At 39.6% G+C, this 19,928-nt stretch overlaps 1 long non-coding RNA gene across 11 annotated transcripts in view; it reads right to left on the bottom strand.

Annotated features, from left to right (window-relative positions):
* LOC147349507 (uncharacterized) overlaps nucleotides 1-19,928 on the bottom strand; it is a 69,207-nt gene that overhangs the window by 46,050 nt on the left and 3,229 nt on the right. For 4 of the 11 annotated variants that reach the window (XR_015149888.1, XR_015149887.1, XR_015149894.1 and 1 more), the window contains 2 exons: nucleotides 10,251-10,400; nucleotides 8,450-8,826 (listed from right to left, as the gene is read on the bottom strand). This is a non-coding gene — a long non-coding RNA (uncharacterized LOC147349507). Of the gene's footprint in view, nucleotides 1-8,449; nucleotides 8,827-9,451; nucleotides 9,593-10,250; nucleotides 10,401-12,444; nucleotides 12,670-17,293; nucleotides 17,522-19,928 lie in introns of those variants that run through there. The other 7 variants (XR_015149893.1, XR_015149892.1, XR_015149895.1 and 4 more) reach the window with 4 other exon arrangements.

The following is a 19,928-nucleotide window of genomic DNA, read 5'->3' as shown; positions in this document are numbered from 1 at the left end:
TTGCTTCCTGAAAGTGAAAGTTGCCCAGTACCGTCTTGACTCTTTGGGACTCCTTTGGTTATAAAGTTCATGGAATTCTCCAGGCCAGAATACTGGAGTGGGTATCCTTTCCCTTCTCCAGGGGATCTTCCCAACCCAGGGATCGAACCCAGGTCTCCCGCATTGCAGGCAGACGCTTGCTTCCTAGCACCTCCAATTCATAAGACTGTGTGACTCTTAATGACAGATGCCCTCAGGAAAAGACCTGTGGCCAGTATTGTAGAAATAAATTCCAAACACAACCAACTGTCAAGAAACTAATTGGAACAGATAAAATTTTCCTCACACCATTTAAGGAAAAACATAAAACAAAAGACCCCAAATGTCCCAGGACAAGATACTCACCATCCCTAATGATTACCATAGGAATCCTAATAAAAATCACAAGTAATCAAACACCATCTGACAGAATGGCCACCTTGACTGTACGCAAACAGTAAATGGGGGAGAGAGCCCGGAGATGATGGAAACTCCTACATGGTCCGTGGGAAGGGACATTGGCAACAGCCCCTAGAAAGGACAGCCTCCACAGGCAACCAAGAAAAATTTCAAGAGAGCTAAGTCTAAGACATTAAGACCGACACTTGAGCCTGTATTACAAAAATCCATCCATCAAATGACACATGCACCCCAACATTCACTGCAGTGCTACTTCTAATAGCCAAGACACAGATCAAAGAAACGTTCCACTGAAAGATTAAATCTTAAAGAAATATGGTACATATATACATTAGGCTTTTACTCAGACATGAAAAACCACCATGAAATTATGAAATTATGCCATTGGTCCAGACAAGGATGGATGTTAGAGGATCATATATTTAGTGTAGTCAGCAACATAGAAAAAACATAGCAGATGGTGTCCCTTCTCCAAAAAAAAAAAAAAAATACAGGGGAAGTAATTTACCATACAACAAGAGACACTAAGATTCAAACACAAAGCTTTCAGGAAAAAAAGGAAAGGGCCAGGTATGAATTAGGAGGTTGGTACTAATGTATACACAGAAATCAGTATCTATAATACATAATCCACAAGAATTATCTTCTTCCTTCCTTCCTTCCACATAAGCACTAAAATCTACCTCTAACATACCCACAGAAATCTTCACTAGGTAATTCACAAGGATTATCTCCTGCCTTCCTCCTACTTTTTCTTTCTTCTTTCCTTCCATGCACATATACAAAGAAATCTTTATCTCTAACATATAGATAGAAATCTGTAGCTGTAATAGATAATCGAAAAGGACTATCTCTTTCCTTCTTTTCTTGCACAGGTACAAAAAATCTGTATCTCTAATAGATACTCCACAAGGATCTGATGCTCAGCACTGAGAAATTTACTCCACCTTGTTCAATAACCTCTATGACAAAACATTTTTTTAAAAGTACAAATATGCTGTATGCAGTCTATGTATGCAGTCCATGCAAAGAGTCAGACACGACTGAGCGACTAAGCACAGCACACGCATAACTGAATCAGTCCATTGTACACTGAGAACAAGCACAAAACTGCAAATCAACTATACTTCAACATACCATCAGCTTGAGATTAAAGGAAAGAAAGTAAGACTTAGTATATTCCCTCCAACCTCCCTGACTTGAGATGCTCTCTGATCCCTGGAACCTGAATAGGCTTGAGTCCCAGGGCTGGACTAGGGTGGGGCCGACACAGCCGCGCAGGGTGCCCTGCATTGAGACTCCTCTTAAACCTGTACTGTCGGGGTTTTCTCTGGCTGGAGTCAGAATCCCTAGTGTGCCTCAACTATGGTGGCCTGACCCTTGGCCTCGAGGACCAGGGTAAAGTCACCAAGTATCCAGGGATCTGGTGCTGGGACCCAGCTAAGGGCTCCTTCCTGGGAGTGCAGCCTCGTAGGCACCTCAACAGGGAGCGGTGCCCTAGGTAGCCATGAGTCTGGAGGGGAGGGGTAAAGCTTTAGGGGAAAGAAGTAGTAAGACTTAAGCCCTTGGGTGTTTGTTTGTTCGGGTATATTCCACTCGAATTCACAGCCCAGGAAGCCAACTACTTCTAAGGTTGCTTCGACCAGAGTTGGGTATGAAGAAGTGCTGCCGCCTTGTGGTCATATCCTATAACTGCAACTTGACCACAGGTGCTTACTGGTACCTCCATTCCAATTCACAAGGCCTTGGGGTGCCGTTAGTGACAGTTGCCCTCAGGAAAAGTCCTGTGGCCAGTACTGCACAAATAAATTCCATACTCAACTTTCAAGAAACAAATTGCAACAGGTAAATTTTCCTCACACCGTTTAAGCCAAAAGAAAAGAAAAGAAAAAAACCCTGCAAACAGCCACAGGACAAGATGCTCAGCATTCCTAATTATTACAGGAGGAATTCCAATCAAAATGACAACAAGAAATCAAATCCCATCTGACAGAATGGCCATACTGTCTGAAAACAGTTAATGGGAGAGAGAGCCGGGAGATGACAGACCCCTCCTAAACACGATGTGGGAAGGGACATTGGCAGCAGGCCCTAGAAAGGACAGCCTCAACAGGCAAGAATAAAAAATTTCAAGAGAGCTAAACCTAAGATTTTAATACCCACACCTGGGCCTGTATTATGAAAAACACCATTCAAAATGACACATGCACCCCAATGTTCACTGCAGTGCTACTTCCAATACTCAAGATATAGACCCAAGAAGAAGTTCATTGACAAGTGAAATCTTAAAGAAATGTGGTACATATATACAATGGGCTATTACTCAGACATAAAGGGCCACCACTGAAATTATAAATTTACACCAATTTTTCCCACAAGGATGGACCTTGGAGGATCATACGCTAAGTGAAGTCAGCAACAGCAAAGAAAATAGCAGATGATGTCCCTTCTAAGCAAAATAAAAGAAAGAGGTACAAGGGAACTAATTTACAACACAAAAAGGGACTCTGAGATTCAAACACAAATGTACGTCTGATTTAGATAATTCCCAAGGATTATCTCCTGCCTTCCTTCTTTCTTCCTTCCATGCACATATTCACAGAAATATTTTTCTCCAATATACGTAGAAATCTGTAGCTGTCATAGATATTCCACAATGACCAGATATTCAGCACCGAGAACTCTACTCGACCTTGTTCAATAAACTATGTCAAAAGATAAAAAAGAGTAAAAATATGCTGTATATATATTTCATAACTTAATCAGTTGGCTGGACACTGAGAAGCACAAAACTGCAAGTTGACTAAACTTCAACAGAACATCGGCATGAGAGTAAAAAGAAGAAAAGGGAAAGAAAAGCAATGGCTATTTTATTCCCTCTGACCTCCCTGACTTGGGCTGCTCTCCCATTCTGGGAGCCTAAGCAGGCTTTGGTCTAATGTCTGTACTAGGCTGGGGTCCAGGCAGCTGGGTTTTGACAAAGAAAATTTTAATAGTGATGAGTGACCCTATGATTTTCACCCCACTAGGTACAACAACCAAGACAGGGAAGCAAGCTAATTATAGAAGCACATGAATGGAAACAAAGAATGGGGCACGTGTACACAATGCAATATTTCCAACCATGAATAAGTACAGCTTATTCATGAATAATGCCAAGTACAGCTTCAGGAAAGAAAGTAGAGAGAATCATCCCAAGTGAAGTAAGGGAGACAAGGACGGACAAGTATCCTATGGTATCACTTCCAGGTATAAACTGAAGATAGGTACAAATGAGCTTACTGCCTGAGACACAGCCTCACAGACTAAGAAAGGAAACTTTCGGTCACCAAGATATAAAGATGTGGGGCATGGAGAAATGAGTTGCTTCAGACTAATATATACACACTACTATTGATAAAGTAAGTGACCAGGACCCACTGTGTAGCACAAGGAAACTTACTGCATGCTCTGTAATAACCTATACAGAAAAAAACCTCAATAAATCATTTATACATCTATGTAAAAGTGAAACAAGCTGTGATAGAAGGAAAAGGAAAAAGCAAACCACCCACAAAATTGTATTAGCTGTATGACAGTGGTTTAGTGGTGGTTTAGTCACTAAGTCCCATCTGACTCTTGTGACCCCATGGACTGTAACCAGACAAGCTCCTCTGTCCGTGGGATTTTCCAGGCAAGAATACTGGAGTGGATTGCCATTTCCTTCTTGAGAGGATCTTTCCAACTCAGGAATCGAACCTGGGTCTCTTGCATTGCAGACAGATTCTTTACCAACTGAGCTACAAGGGTCACACATATATATATAAGAAAATTCCTGCAAACAATTAGTGACTCAAAGAGTACATGAGCTGCAGGTACTTTTTCTTCTAACAATGTCATTTTTCTCCATGAAGAAAGCAGAAAACATAGGCCCCCTGATATTTTGCTTTTCTGTTCAAACTAAGCTAATATGAAATTGATATTCATATCAGCAGGTAAGAGTTTTTGAGGTCTGAAATGTCATACCAGGGAAACAGGACCTGGAGAAAAGGGAGTGCTCCTACGCTGCTGGAGGGAAACCACATCTGAAAAATAAAACTAAAATTCAAATTGGACTTAATTATGACACTGTGGTGTTACATGGAGTATGAACCAGGAATCTAAATATAGTAGACTATATGTGAAAACAAATTTCATATCTCAGGTGTGAGAGTAAGGTTTCTTGTCAGATCTGGAGTTGGTATGCACACATTCTTTAGAATACTGCACGCATCTTTTTGAACTATAGCTTTGTCTGGATGTATGGCTAGAAGTGGGATTGCTGGACCACGTGCTAACTCTATTTTTAGTTTTTTGAGGAACTGCCATACTATTCTCTAGAGTGACTGCACTGATTTACGTTCCCACCAACAGTGTCGGAGGGTTCCCTTTTTTCCACACACTCTGCAACTCTTGTTATTTGAAGATTTTTTTAAAATTTTATTTTATTTTTAAACTTTACAATATTGTATTGGTTTTGAGATTTTTTTAATGACAGCCATCCTACCAGTGTGAGGTGGTACCTCATTGAAGTCTTGATTTGTACTTCTCAAATAATTAACAATGAGGAGCATTATAGGATAAATTCTTTACTTTTCAGATGTGTAAAATAAATTAAGTTTAACATGTCAACTTGACAATTTTATCACAGATAAGGATTACATATTTAGTTATTTCCTTTCTTCTTAGTCTAACTATAGGGACATGAGTTACCATGTTACTCAAGGCGATGAGCTCAGTTATGCATCTTTAAGCAGTTTTAAAGATGTAAAGATGTGTTTTAAATTGATTTAAACTTCAAATATTTGTATCAATGATATGTAGACTCTTCTTTTTTCTATTAAAAATGGGTACATTTTTAATTGAAGAATAGTTGTTTCATGTTGCTGCGTTAGTTCCAGGAGTATACCAAAGGGATTCAGTTAGATATATTACATGTATATAGTATATAATATACATTATGTTTATTATATATAAAGATATATAATATATATATATAAACATACACACATACATGCTTTCAGGTTATTAGGTGATTCCAAATATTGAATACAGCTCCCTGTGCTATACAGGAGGGGCTTATCTATTTTATATATAGTAGTATCTATCTGTTAATACCAAATTCCTAATTAATCTCCCATCTCTTTCCCCTTTGGAAATGTTCTGTTTGTTTTCTCTGTCTGAGACTGTTTCTGATTTGTCAAGAAATTCATGTGCATCATAGTTTAGAGTTCACACATAAATGATATCCTATGATATTTGTGTTTCTGTTTTCACTTAATGTGTTAATCTCTACATCCAATCATGCTGCTGAAATGGCATTATTTCATTTTTATGACTGAGTAATATTCCATTATATATTCTATGATATGTGGACTCTTGATTCAGGCCCTACAGATGTTACACTCAGACCTGTTAGCATGAACATCCTCTCATAGTGAGGGCTAAACCACGATTCCCCAGAAGAAACTTACCTGATGGTCTGGGCCTCCTGGAAGAAATCATCTGGCATGGAGCCCTCCTTGATCATCTTAACAGAACATCATACTGCCCCTCCCACCTGCCCAGAGAGACTACTTCAAACTGGTCACTTCCCAGCTGCTTCAACACGATAATCTCTTCACTTTGCAGTTCTCAGATTCCTAATAATGCAAGACAGGAGCACCTTGGGTTGAGAATAGAAGGCTTTGGGGCTAACAGCTTCACAAGTGACTTCCTCTCCAATGAGAAATTTAACATTGACAAGATGAAGTATAGCATGACTTTTTTTTAAATTGTTCATTTAAAAAGAAAACCCTTGGTAATGTGATCTTAGGACCTATTAGACCACATGATATTGCTACCAGAACAATACTGTTCTGAAATAGCTACAATTAGTGATAAGAAAGGTTAAAGTCAAAAAAACCTTTGCCAACTAGAGGCATCTTGGAAAAACTTGGTGACAAAATGTGCTTAGTGCCCTTAGCTTGGTAAGGTTTAATGTTAGTTAGATTAGTTGGCTTGACTTGACTAATGAGTTCCTGGAAGGCAAAAATTACAAGAGTAAAGCTACTTTATGTGATTTTTAAAATTCTCATCAAAATTAGTTTCTTGATGGAATCTTCTATTTTTAAAAATTTCACATTTTTATTTTGCTTATTTTTTACTCTTTTTGATTACTTTATTGTTTGTGTAGATAGCCATCAACAATTTTTTAAGTTGAAGTACAGTATATTTACAATACTATATTAGTTTGGAGTATACAACATAGTGATTCACTATTTTTATGGATTATGCTCCATTTAAAGGTATTATAAATAAAGACTGTATTTCCTTGTGCTGTATAATATATCCTTATAGCATATTGATTTTATACAGAGTAGTTTCTATTAATCCTCTACACCTCTCTTGCCCCTCCCACTGCCTATCCCCACTGGTAAACACTAATTCTCTGTATCTGTGAGTCTGTTTCCATTTCATAGATAAGTTCATTGGTGTTATACTTTAGATTTCATGTATAAGTGATATCATATGGTATTTCTCTTTGTCTTTCTGACTTATATCAGTTATGATAATCTCTAGGATTATATTGCTGAAAATGCCATTATTTTAATCTTTTTTATGATTGAGTAGTGTTCAGCATATATTTCATATATGAAAATGTAGGTATGTATTTCATATATGAAAATATACATATATATTTGCAAAATGCACTTATTTGCTATTGTTCTTTAACCAAAAGAATGAAAATTTTACTGTAACTTATAATGATACTAATTCGTACAACTTGGGCTTGGTAAAATGTGAGTTTTGCTGGGACTTCCAGGGCTATAGTTCTAAAACTTCAGTGCTTCAGAATCACCTGGAGGGCTTATTAACTAAAATTCTCAGACAGCAGTTCCAGAGCTTCTGATTTATATTTGCAAATACCAGTCCATGGACCATAATGAAAATCATTGTGCCTTTTGAGTAATGCTTTTAGAGACTTAAGATAATCCTTCTAATTAAGTACACAGGCTTACATCTTTATACATACAAAAGTCTTAATTTGAAACTAGACGATTGCTAAATGACTTCTATTTAGAGGGCACTGTAAACTTAAATCAATATGTAGGCATCAGAAATAATGAAAATAAAATGTTTTGTCAGAGAACATTGACAGAAGCATCTTAAGTAAGAATAAGAAAATTATCCTGTATTTAGATTAATTGCCTTGACTTCACTGATAAGTTCTTTGTAAAGCATAAATTAAAAGAGTAAAACTACTTAATGTGACTTTTTAAAATCTCAAAATCAGTTTCTTGATGGAATCTTCTATTTATAAAACTTTCCAATTTTCATTTGCTATTTAGCTCAGTAGTATTCAATATATATTTCATATATGGAACTAGAGGTATATATTTCATATATGGCAATATAAGTATACATGTATTGTGAAAACATCAGTATATATCCCTTATATGACAATATAGGTGCATAACATATATAAAAAGAGGTATATGTGTCATATATAAAATACAGGTATATATTTTTAAGTCATAAAATTAAAAACTTTGATAAAGTTAAAAACTTTCAAGAATTAAAAACTTTCAAAGAATTAAAGCCTTTGATTGTGTAGATCACAGCAAACTGTGGAAAATTCTTTGAAAGAAATGGGAATATCAAAGCACCTGACCTGCCTCCTGAGAAACCTGTACGCAGGTCAAGAAGCAACAGTTAGAATCAGACATGCAACAATGGACTGGTTCAAAATTGGGAAAGGAGTACGTCAAGGCTGTATATTGTCACCCTGCTTATTTAACTTATGCAGAGTACATCATGCAAAATGCCAGGAGAAATATCAATAACCTCAGATATGAAGATGACACCACCCTTATGGCAGAAAGCAAAGAGGAATTAAAGAGCCTCTTGATGAAGGTGAAAGAGGAGAGTGAAAAAAAATCAACATTCAAAAAATGAAGATCATGGTATCTGGTTCCATCACTTCATGGCAAACAGATGGGGAAACAATGGAAACAGTAACAGATTTTATTTCCTTGGGCACCAAAATCACTGCAGATGGTGACTGCAACCATGAAATTAAAAGTCGCTTGCTCCTTGGAAGAAATACAATGACAAACCTAGACAGCATGTTAAAAAGCAGACATTACTTTACCTACAAAGGTCTGTATAGTCAAAGCTATGGTTTTTCCAGTAGTCACGTATGGACATGAGAGCTAGACAATACAAAAGGCTGAGCACTGAAGAATTGACGCCTTTGACCTGTGGTGCTGGAGAAGACTCTTGAGAGTCCCTTGGACTGCAAGGAGATCCAACTAGTCCATCCCAAAGGAGATCAACCCTGAATACTCATTGGAAGGACTGTTACTGAAGCTCCAATACGTTGGTCACCTGATGAAGAGAGACAACTCATTGGAAAAGACCCTGATGCTGAGAAAGATTGAAGGCAGGAGGAGAAGGGAAGGACAGAGGATGAGATGGTTGGATGGAAAACTCCAGGAGATGGTGAAGGACAGGGAAGTCTGGCATGCTGCAGTCCATGGGGTTGCAAAGGGTCAGATATGACTGAACGACTGAACAACAGCAACAACAAAACAGAAAGAGAACCACAAATATAGAAATGAACGGATACCTGTGGGGATTTGTTTGTGGGAACTGCCAGACTGGGGTAGAGGTTGAGAGATAAAAACACTATGAATACTGTAAGTAAATGAATAGGATATAGTATGCAGCAGATGAAAATAAAGCCATGATTTTGTAATATCCTTAAGTGGAGTGTATTCCATTAAAATACTGAATTGCTATGTTCAGTAAACATAGTAATATTAATCAACTGTACTTCAATTTGAAAAGAAATAATGAATGGATAGCTACAAACACAGAAAACAATCAAGAAATATCAGTAAAATTGAAATGGGAAAGTTTTAAAAATAAAGATCCTGTCTAGAAACTAATCTGGAGATTATTAAAAATGTTCATGGTTCATCCACTAGAAAAAAACAATATGGAGGTTCCTTAAAACTAAAAATAGAATTGTGTTCAGAAACAGCAGTCACATGCCTGGGCATACAGTCAGGGAGAAGCGACATTTTCAAAGACAAGGGTACCCATGCCATCCCGGCTGGACTGGTTTCCATAGCAAAGACACTGCTGCAACCTAAGTGTGGAAGGACACAGAAATGAACAAAGAACATGGGATACACACACAATGCTATATGACTCAGCCATAAAAAGCAATGAAACAATGGAATCTTCAGGCACAGGGAAGAAGGTAGAAATGATCATAGCAACCAACTGAAGTAAGAGAGACAGTGAGCAACAAATATAATATGATATCACTTCTAGTGGAATCTAATTGAAAACATGTGAGCTCCTTGAGCAAAGATATACAGTTCACAGACTTAGAAAAAAAGAACTTATTGTTAGCAGAGAAGAAACATATTTGACCCATAGAAAAGAGCTATTTGAACTAACATATGCACACTACTATTTAGAAAATAAATCAATCACCAGACTCCTCCATCCATGGGATTCTCCAGGCAAGAATACTGGAGTGGGTTGCCACTTCCTTCTCCAAAATCAATCCCAAGGACCCACAAAAGGAATGATACTCCACTCTCTGTAATAATCTATGCAGGAAAAGAACTCAAAATACAACAAATATACATCTATATATGAGTGAATCAAGTTGCTATGAATTAAAAAAAAAACACCCATCATGCTGTAATTAACCCATATATCAAGTTCAAATAACTGGATAAACACAAAAAATATAGAAAGATATGCTGACTCTATTCCCCTCATCCCATGGTTACCTTGGCTGGTTTCACATCTCTAGAGACTGGGCAGGTTTGGGGGTCCACAGCTGGATTGTTGTGGGGCTCAGGATCCTGGGAGGATGTGGAAGGCAATGTGACCCCATGATGTTCCTGGAGTCCCTTTGTCCTCTGCACGAGTCCCCAATCCTAGACACAGGCAAAATAGATTAAGAGATTTGAATTAACGTAGACAAACATATATGTATCAAACAGATGATTGAAAACAACCTACTGAATAGTAGATGGAAGTTTACTCAACACACTGTAATCACCTAGATGGGAGCAAGAACTTGGAAGAGAACAGATGAAGGCCTAAACACCAATGGGTCAATTTCCTGTACACCTGAAACATATACATTCAGAAACCATCTCTTTTCTAAAATGAAATTACATGGAAATAAAACGTGTGGGGCTGAATACAGCTGCCATCTCCAGGCCATTTTCCATACAACTTGAAAAGCTGTACTGGGCATTGAGTACTCTCAAAGTCAGAGGGTCTGGAGGTAAAAAACAGCTGATCTCCATAAATGTCCTAGGGGTGGTCATCAGAAAAAATTTAAAACAGGTCTGAGTTCAAAGAAGCCATTCTGGAGAGGTGAGTTGAACTCTTCCTTGAAAACAAATCACATGAAAAGAGGTCAACATCACTAAATATTAGAAAAGCAAATTGAAACCCCAGGAAGGTATCACCTCACAGAAGGCAGAGTGGCTATGGTCAGAAACTCGACAAACAATAACTGCTGATGAAGATGCAGGGAGAAGGCAATATGGAGAATTCCGTATTTCATGCAGGAGAACCTGAGCTCATGTTTTTGCTGCAGGAAATAGGGGGTATTCACAAGGACCTGATGCTAAGCACGCCACTCAACTTGCTATTGTACAAAGCCCAAACACACAATAGAGATACCCCATAGATACGAAATACCTGAATTAAACAGCTGTACGCTGACAACAACAATATTATACCGACAAAGGATGAGATGGCTGGATGGCATCACTGACTCGATGGACGCGAGTCTGAGTGAACTCCGGGAGTTGGTGATGGACAAGGAGGCCTGGCTTGCTGTGATTCATGGGGTCGCAGAGAGTCGGACACGACTGAGCGACTGAACTGAACTAATGCTGCAATGTAGTATTGGCAAGATGTTAAAGGAAAGGAAAGCAGGGCCTCCTCTATTATAAATGACCTCCCTGATTTGGGATGCTATCCCATCCCTGGAGGCTGAGCAAGCTTGGGTCCCACTCTGGACTGGGGAGGGGTGGACACAGCCTGGCACGGTGCCCTTTGTTGAACCATTTTTAAAGGACTACTATCTGTTATGTTCTGGCTGGGACCAGAGTCCCACACGGCATGAAGCCCTCCGGGAATTTGAAGACAAGATTCAGCTAGGCTTGACCTCTCCTGGCGCTGGGGTTCCCAGCTCAAGCCTCTTTTCCTGAGAGGGCAGTCTTCTAGGCACCTAAGTGCCCTCAGCACTGTGCTCTGGACCTGGAAGGCATTAGTCTGTGTGAGGCTTTAGGGGGAAAAGTAGTGAGTCTCAAGCCCTTTCCTTCTTGCTCAGGCACACTCCACTCTATTTCACGGCCCAGGAAGCCAACGGGCCCTAAGGATCTGGTTGCCCCAGGAACCAATGCTGGGCAGGCGGAAGTGCTGCCGCCTTGTGGACATTTTCTGTAACTACAACTTGATCATGGGCACACACAGGCACCTCAATTCACCAGGGTTGAGGTTCTGTTCATGATAGCTGCCCTCAGGAAATGCCATGGGGCAGGTGTTGGAGAAATATATTCCCAAACCAGCCAACTGTCAGGAAGCCAATTCCCAAAGGTAAATTGTCCTCACACCCTTTAAAGAGAAAACAAAAACAAAATCAAACTTCCACCACAGGACAAGATGCTCAGCATCCCTAAAGGCTGCAGGAATGCCAATCAAAACGACAATGAGAAGTCAGATCCCACCACTCACAAAGGCTACTGTCAAAATTTGACAAACTAGAACTATGGGAGACAGCATGGAAGGAAAAGAATTCCCTAAGCTGTAGGTGGAAATATACACTGACTACAACCAGTATGTGGACAGTCTCTGAATGATCACAAAACAGCTATCAAGAGGGCTAAGGTGGAAAAACTGATGCTATCAAGATGGATATGTGTTTGATGTTTTAAGAGGAAAAAGCAGTGAGACACAAACCCTTCAGTGGTTGCTCAGGCACATTCCACTCACAGGCGGAGAAGCCGACTTTCCCGAAGCCTCTGCTTGCCCCAAGAACCAGAGGTGGGCATCCAAAAGTGCTGCCGCCTTGTGGACATTTCCTGTAACTACAACTGACCGCCAGTGCTTACTGGCACCTCTGATTCACAAGGGCTGGGGGACTGTTCTTGACGGCTGCCCTCAGGAAATGTCCTGTGTTGGGTACTGCAAGATAATTCCAAACACAAACGACTTTCAGGAAGCCAGCTGACACAGGTCTATTTTCCTCACACCCATAAAGGGTAAAAAAACCCCAACAAACCCCATACCTCCACCTAGGACAGGATGCTCAGCATCCCTAATCATTACAGGAGGAATGCCAATGAAAATGGCAAAGAAAAATCAAATCGCACCAGTCAGAATGGCCATACTCACGTGTACAAACAATAAATGCAGGAGTGAGTTTGGAGTAAAGGGAAACCTCCCACACTGTCGATGGGAATGTACACTGGCAACAACCACAACAAAGGACACGTCAGCATGCCTGAAGAAAAGCTATCAAGACACTAAGCCTAGGGTCTGACATTACTACACTTGGGCTTATCCTATACGAAATTTAGAAAATTCCACTTTCATGCATAAAATTTGTGCCTATCTTTTCATTTATGAAATATAGAAAAATTCTCTTTCACATATGAAATATGCACTTATATCTGTGAAATATAGAAAATTCTCTTCATATATGAAATATGCACTTATATTTTCATCTGTGAAATACAGAAAATATTTTCTTATATGAAATATGCATTTATATTTTCATCTATGAAATACAAAGAATTCTATTTCTATGTATGACATGCACCCATATTTTCACACGAGAAATATGGGAAATTCTATGTTCATATATGAAACATGCACCCAGTGTCATATATGAAATATAAAAAATTATATTTTCATATGAAATATGCACCCATAGCCTCATATATGAACTATCAAAAATGTTTTCATATATGAAATATGCACCCGTGTTTTCACATATGTAATAATAAAATTCTATATTCATCCATGAACTATTCACCCATGTTTACATATATAAAATACTAAAAATTCAATCTTCATCCAAGAAATATGCACATTTTCATACATGACATCAAGAAAGTTCTATTTTCATCCTTGAAATATGCACCCATGATTTACATATGAAGTATAGAAAATTCTATTTTCATCTTTGAAATCATGCATGTTTTTATATATGAAACATTGAAAATTTCATTTTCATCCATGAACTATGCACCCATGTTTTCATATAAGAAATATAGAAGAGTATATTTTCATTTGTAATATATGCACCCATCTCTTCATATATGAAATATCAAAAATTCTACTTTTTATCCATGTAATGTGCACTCATCTTTTGATACATGAAAATTCATGCATGTATCATACTTTCATATAAGAAATGGAAAATTATATTTTTTACATTAAGTATGCACATATATTTTCATATATGAAATATAGAAAATTGTATTTTCATTCATTAAATTTGCACTGTGTTCATATAGAATATACAGAAAATTCTATTTTCATATATGAAACATTCACCCGACTTGGGCTTCTATCTCAATCCTGGAGCCTCAGCAGGTTGTCTTCATGGCTGGACTGTGGTGATGTTGAATCGACCAGGCTGGTTGCTCTTCATTAAGGCCCCTCTGAAATCTGTATTTTCAGGTTTGATGTGGCAGGGACCACAGTTCCTAGGGCACACAATTGATGGTGTCCTGACACTTTGGCCTCAATGACCTTGGAAAAGTCACCTAGCTTTCACATCTCCTGGTGCTGGGGTCCCCAGCTTAGTCTCTTTCCTGAGAGTGCTGTCTCCTAGGCACCTCATCAGGGTGTTGTGGTCCAGGCTGGGATTAGTCTGCAGGAAAGGAGTGAAGCTTGAGGGGGAAGAAGTATTGAGACTAAGCCCTTGTTCAGGCACAATTCAGTTCAGTCGCTCAGTCGTCTCTGACTCTTTGTGACCCCATGAACTGCAGCACGCCAGGCCTCCCTGTCCATCACCAACTCATGGAGTTCACCCAAACTCATGTCCATTGAGTTGGTGATGCCATCCAACCATCTCATCCTCTGTCGTCCCCTTCTCCTCCTGCCCTCAATCTTTCCCAGCATCAGGGTCTTTTCAGATGAGTCAGCTCTTTGCATCAGGTGACCAAAGTATTGTAGTTTCAGCTTCAACATCAGTCCTTCCAATGAACACCCAGGACTGATCTCCTTTAGGATGGACTGATTGGACCTCCTTGCAGTCTGAGGGACACTCAAGAGTCTTCTCCAACACCACAGTTCAAAAGCATCAATTCTTTGGTGCTCAGCTTTCTTTATAGTCCAACTCTCACATCTATACATGACTACTGGAAAAACCATAGCCTTGACTAGATGGAACTTTGTTGACAAAGTAATGTCTCTGCTTTTCAATATGTTGTCTAGGTTGGCCATAACTTTCCTTCCAAGGAGTAAGTGTTTTTTAATTTCATGGATGCAATCGCTATCTGTGGTGATTTTGGAGCTCCCAAAAATAAAGTCAGCCACTGTATCCCCATCTAGTTGCCATGAAGTGATGGGACCAGATGCCATGATCTTAGTTTTCTAAATACTCAGCTTTAAGCCAACTTTTTCACTCTCCTCTTTCACTTTCATCAAGAGGCTCTTTAGTTCTTCTTCACTTTCTGCCATAAGGGTGGTGTCATCTGCATATCTGAGATTATAGATATTTTTCCAGGCAATCTTGATTCCAGCTTGTGCTTCTTCCAGCCCAGCGTTTCTCATGATGTATTCTGCGTATAAGTTAAATAAGCGGGGTGACAATATACAGCCTTGACATACTCCTTTTCCTATTTGGAACCAGTCTGTTGTTCCATGTTTAGGCACATTCCACTCTAAATCACAGCCTAGCAAGCCCAAACTTAAGCTCTGGTTGCCTGAGTTGGGTGTGGAAAAGTGCTGCCGCCTGTAACTTGTAATTTTCTGTAACTGCAACTTGGCCACTTGTGCTTACTGTTCCCTCCAATGCAACAGACCTCGGGGGCTGTTAATGAAAGCTGCCTTCAGGAAGGCTTCCCTGATGGCTCAGGTGGTAAAGAATCTGCCTGCAATGCAGGAGACCCGGGTTCAATCCCTGAGTAGGGAAGATACCTGGAGAAGGGAATGGCAACCCACTCAAGTATTCTTGCCTGAGGAATTCTATGGACAGAGGAGCCTGGCAGGCTATAGTCCATGGGGTCACAAAGCATCAGACACAACTGAGCGACTTCCACACCACATGCCTTCATGAAAGGTCCTGGGTCGAGTACTGCAGAAAAAATTACAAATCCAACTAACTTTCAAAAAATCAACTACAAGAGGTAAATTTTCTTCACAACCATAAAGGAGAAAAAAAAAAGAAAAAACTTACTGCCACAGGACAAGATGCTGAGCATCCCTAATTATAACAGGAGGAATGCCAACCAAAATGACAACAAGGAACCAATCTCACCAGACTGGCCATCCTCAAAAGTCTACAAACAACAAATGCAAGCTAAGCCTACCATCTGACGTTCCCATACATTTACCTACATCCCAGGAAACCATCTTTCAAGAAGTCATATGCACCCCAACGTTCACTTCAACACTAGTTAAAATATCCAGCAAAATGTCCACCTTCAGATTAAAGCTTAAAAAGAATGATGAAAATGAACTATTACTCAACCATGAAAAACTATTACTGAAATCATGAAATTATGCCACTGGTAGCCACAGGGATATATCTTGGAGGATCAAACACTAAGTGAAGTCAGACAGATAGAGGAAGACTATATAGCAAGTGATATCCCTTCTAGGCAAAAGAAAAAAGAGATACAAAGGAATTCAATTACAACTTAAAAAACCCAAAGGGCCAAAGATGAATTAGGAAGTCAGGACTAATGTATACACAGAAATGTATATCTGTAATAGATAATCCACAAGCATTGTCTCCTTCCCCTTTTTTCCTTCCACAGAAATCCATCTCTCTACCATATCCACAGAAATCTGTATATGTGATACTCCACAAGGACACGATATTCAGCACAGAGAACTTACTCCACCTTCTGCAATAACTTTTACAGCAGATGAATCTGAAAAAGAATACATATGCTTTACATACATATCATAACTCATTCAGGTTGCTGGATACATTCAGGCACAACATTGCACACCAACTATACTCCAGCATGCCATAGGCATGAAATTCAAGAAAAGAATAGAAAAAGAAAAACCTTGCCCGTTTATTCCTGTCAACTTTTCTGATCCTGGCTGCTATCCCATTGCTGCAGCCTGAGCAGGCTTCGGTCCAAAGGCTGGACTGGGGTGGGGTTGAAACCGCCAGACAGGGTGCCCTTAATTGAGCCCCCTCTTAAACTTGTAACTTCTGGTTTGCTCTGACAGGGACCATAGTCCCTAGTGCACCCAAACGATATGACGATCATCTGGCCTCAAAGACCCTGGAAATGCCACCTAGCTTTCAGTTATCCTGGTGCTGGGGTTCACAGCTTAAGCCTCCTTCTTGAGAGTGCAGCCTCCTAGCACCTCAGCAGGGTGCTGTGGCCCCGGTTGGGATAAGGAAAGTCTGAGGAAAGGGGTGAAGCTTTAGGGGGAACGAGTAGTGAGATGCAGGCCCTTGGGTGTTTGCTCAGGTACATTCCACTCCAGTTCACAGCCTAGTAAGCCAACTCTTCCTTAGGTTCTGGTTGCCCCAAGAACCAGAGTTGGGAATGAAAACTGCTGCCACCGTGTGGATATTTTCTGTAACTATAACTTGACCACCTGTGCTTACCTGCCAGGTTCCTCTGAACGTGGGGTTCTCCAGGCACGAATGGTGGAGTAGGTTGCCATTCCCTTCTCCAGGGGACCTTCCCGACCCAGGGATTGAACCTGGGTCTCCTGCATTGCAGGCAGATACTTTACCATCTGAGCCACCAGGGAAGCCAGACCTGTGCTTACTGGCACCTCCAATTCACAAGACCTCAGGGGCTGTTAATGACAGTTACCCTCAGGAAAGGTCCTAGGGAGAATATTCCAGAAATAAATTACAAACACAACCCACTATCAAAACGTCAACTGCAACAGGTATATTTTCCGCACAACCATGAAGGAGAAAAAAAAAGAAAAGTAAAAAACCATGCATTCACAGGACAATATGCTCAGCATCTCAAATTATTACAGGAGGAATGCCAATCAAAACAACAAGAAATCGAATCCCATCAGTCAGAATGACCACCCTCAGAAGTCCACAAACAATAAATGGGGGAGAGGGCCAGGAGGAGAGGGAACCTCCCTACACCACTGGTGGGAAGGGACACTGGCAATAGTCACTAGAAAGGGACAGTCATCACATGCCAAAAAAAGAACACTTTCAAGAGAACTACACCTAGGATCTGACATTCCCACACCTGGGCCTGGTATCCTGATAAAACCATCATTCAAAATGACACACACCCCCCAATGTTCACTGCAGCACTACTTAAAATAGCCAAGATACACAGCCATGAAAATGTCCACTGACAGATTAAAGCTTAAAGAAGATGTGGTACATATACGCACATGGAACTTTGGTCAACCTTCTGCAGTAAATTCTATGGAAAAAGAATCCAAAGAACAGACATCCTCTATGTATATGTCAATACTGAATCAAGTGTTTTACACTGACAGTAAGCACAAAACTACAAATTGACTATATTCCAACATAGGACCAGCATGAGGAAAAGAAAAAAAGCAATGCCTACTTTATTCCCTGCAACCTCCCTCTCTTGGGCTGCTATCCCATCCCTGGAGCTTGAGCAGGCTGTATCTCATGTCTGGACTGGGATAGCATCGAGAAAGCTAGGTGGAAACAACCAAAATTTTAAAAGAAATGGGTAACCCTGTGATTTTGGCCCCACTACATACAACAGCTAAGACAGGGAATCAAGTTAATTGTAGAAGAACAGATGAATGGATACAGACAATGGGGTACATATACATAACACAATATTTCTCAATAATAAAGAAGTAGGAAATAATGCCATGTTCAGCCATGGGAAAGCAGACAGGGAGAGACGAGTATCCTATGATATTGCTCCTAGGTGGAATTTAAGATGCATAAAAATTAATTTCTTGCCTGGAGACACTGCTTCATAGACTTAGAAATTTCCAGTCACAAATATATAAAGATGTGGGGCATGGAGAAATGAGTAACTTCAGACTAATATATGCCCAATACTGTTTATAAAATAAATGACCAGGACCCACTGTATAACACAAGTAAACTTACTCTGCACTCTGTAATAACCTATATGGGAAAAACCCCAAAATATATATATATATTTACATATTGATAGAAATGAAACAAGTTGTGGTAGAAAGAAAAAAAAACACCCACAAGATAGTAATTCACCTACATACTTCAGTTCAAATGATGGAAAAAAAACAGAAAAAAACAAAAAAGAAATGCTGACTCTAATCAGAGACACCGATGTAAAGAACAGACTTGTGGACTTAGTGGGAGAAGGCAAGTGTGGGATGATTTGAGAGAGAGAATAGCACTGAAACATGTACATTAGCACGTGTAAAACAGACAACCAGCACAAGTTCCACGCATGAAGCAGGGCACCCAAAGCTGGTACTCGGGGACAACTCAGATTCATGTTGATGTATGGCAAAAACCATCACAATATTGTAAAGTACTTATTCTACAAATAAAATTAATTAAAAAATAAAAATTTTTTAAAAGAAAAAGATTTTAAGTAGGAAAGGGTCAAAAAATTTTTTTTTAAAAAAGGCTAGTGTCACATCCCTGGAGCCTGATTGGCTTGGGTCCCAAGGCTGGAGCGTCCTGGTGCTGAGGGAGCATGTAGCAGGCCGTGTGCCTCCACAATGGATCTGGAGTGACCTGTTGTCCTCCAGATGCAGGCGGGAGGGATAATTTAAGGGATTGGAATTAACATATACACATTAATATACATCAAATAGACGATCATCAAGTACCTATGGAATAGCATAAGGAAGTTTACTGAACACACTCTAGTCACCTATATGAAAAAAGAACCCAAACGAGAATAGATATATATTATGTATTAATGTAACTGAACCAAGTTCCTGTACATCTAAAACAAACACATACAAATCACTAGTACAGCCCAGCATAAACAACAACAAAAAACTCAATTAAAAATGCCCCAAAATCTAACTGCACATTTCTCCAGAGAGGTCATAGAGATGGCCATAAAGCACATAAAAAGATGCTCAGCATCACGAGTTCTTAGAGAAAAACAAATCAAATGTACAACGAGGTGTCACCTAACACTGATCAGAATGGCCACATCAAAAAACCTACAGGAACAAATTCTGCAGAGGGTATACAGAGAAGGAAACCCTCCTACCCTGTTGGTAGGAATATAAAATGGTACATCCACTAGGGAATACATTATGGA

Source organism: Bos grunniens, chromosome 21 (genome assembly GCF_055505025.1).
Source record: "Bos grunniens cultivar Pamir isolate PY7600 chromosome 21, Bosgru_T2T1.0, whole genome shotgun sequence".
NCBI classification, from domain to species: domain Eukaryota; kingdom Metazoa; phylum Chordata; class Mammalia; order Artiodactyla; family Bovidae; genus Bos; species Bos grunniens.
The sequence above is the reverse complement of the archived record's forward strand: the minus strand, read 5'-3'. Positions and strand labels throughout refer to the sequence as shown.